The sequence below is a fragment of the Pan paniscus genome, chromosome 12, assembly GCF_029289425.2.
Source record: "Pan paniscus chromosome 12, NHGRI_mPanPan1-v2.0_pri, whole genome shotgun sequence".
Lineage (NCBI taxonomy): Eukaryota > Metazoa > Chordata > Mammalia > Primates > Hominidae > Pan > Pan paniscus.
In genome coordinates, this window is record NC_073261.2 from 34161898 (window position 1) to 34163633 (window position 1736).

General features: G+C 47.9%; 1 pseudogene; it reads right to left on the minus strand.

Annotated features, from left to right (window-relative positions):
• Window positions 1-223: 223 nt before the first annotated feature.
• On the minus strand, window positions 224-670 carry LOC117974237 (immunoglobulin heavy variable 1-69-2-like; annotated as a pseudogene).
• Between the last annotated feature and the right edge of the window lie 1066 nt (window positions 671-1736).

Genomic DNA, 1736 nt, shown 5'->3' on the forward strand with positions numbered 1-1736 from the left:
CGCTTGGTGCAGAGCTGAGTTTAATTCCTGGATATCCTTGTTAACTTTCTGTCTCGTTGATCTGTCTAATGTTGACAGTGGGGTGTTAAAGCCTCCCATTATTATTGTGTGTACTTAACCCATTTTCTAAACACGTTTAAACCTCATAAATCCTGTTATCTTCTCATCCCCAGCACAGCTGCCTCCTTCCTCAAGGTTTCTCACACTCTCAGTATCTGGATTTTCACACTGTGTGTCTTGCACTGTAATATATGGCCGTGTCCTCAGATCTCACGCTGCTCAGCTCCACATAGGCTGTGTCTGTAGACATGCCTGCGGTCATGGTGACTCTGCCCTGGAACTTCTGTGCATATATTGTTTCACCATCTTCAGGATCAACATGTCCCATCCACTCAAGCCCTTTTCCAGGGGCCTGTGGCACCCAGTGCATGTAGTGGAAGGTGAAGGTGTAGCTGGAAGCCTTGGGTAGACTTTCACTAAGGCCCCAGGTTTCCTCACCTCAGCCCCAGACTGCACTGGCTGGACCTGGGACTGGGCACCTGTGGAGAGGACAGAGGAGTGAATGAGACCCCACTTAACTGGACCCAGTCCCGTCATCAGCCATGGAACTTAGAATTCTCTTACCTGTAGCTGCTGCCACCAAGAGGAGGATCCTCCAGGTCCAGTCCATGGTGATGTGCTGTGCTCTGGGGACTTCTACAGAGGAGGGATGTGGTTGTTGTGTGATGCTCCCTGGGCAAGGACAGATCTGTATTTACCTCGGTAAACACCAGTGCATTTGCATATTCATGAGGCAGCTACCTATTTCGTAGCTCAAGCCCCCCAACCTGAGGAAGAAGTTAGGTGACACACAGACCACGCCACAGTGGGATGCTGAGCTCCATGCCCTGTACTTTGTTTAATGATATTTGTCCTCTGACATGCTCAGAAGTCCGTGAAGACAGAACTCGTCTCACAGAAAACCACAGTCTCCCAGGACATTGTCCTCAATGTGATTCCTTGTTCCTATGGAACTCTGACAACCTGAACATTTCCTGGTCCTTCACCTCTGCACCTTAACTTCTAGGATGAGTGTATCTCCCAGTAGTAACACCCATTGAATTAATAAAACAACCACTCAATTCCTAACTATAAATACATTTGAAAAGACTAGACATTTCTCCATTTAAATATGGTTTGCATTAAATTATTGGGTTAGGTATCGGCTCCATATACGATAAAATACTTAACGGTACCTCAGTACTTGCTAAATTCTTATTTAAATTTTAGGTCATTATTGCTTTGAAATAAGAAACATTCAATTCCTGAGAGAAAACCCCACCCCGTCCTCCTGTGCACCTGCTCCAGGGCTAAATCCTGTGCTGGGTGCACCCCGAGGACCCCCCTGCAGCTCAGCTCCTGCCCTGCATAGAAGTTCCTGTCTGGGCTCACAGAGAATTCTCCACCCAGCATATCAAGCCCAGTATGAAGTGGCTATGCCTTGGCTCAGAATGAAGTTTTAGTGGCAGCAATTGCTTCTCCCACCATCTCTTACAGTAGGAAATAGGCCTTACAGTAGGAGTAGGCCTTATCCTACAGGGAGACCTCAGCACAGCAAGCAAGGGATCACTAAAGCCACGAGGGAGCCCCTTCCCTGGAGCTCCAGGTGCACTGATACGGTCCAGACACATGTCGAGTCCAGGAACTGATGGGGACTTTGGGGCAGCCTCTTTTTTAGGATTCTGTGTTTGAATATC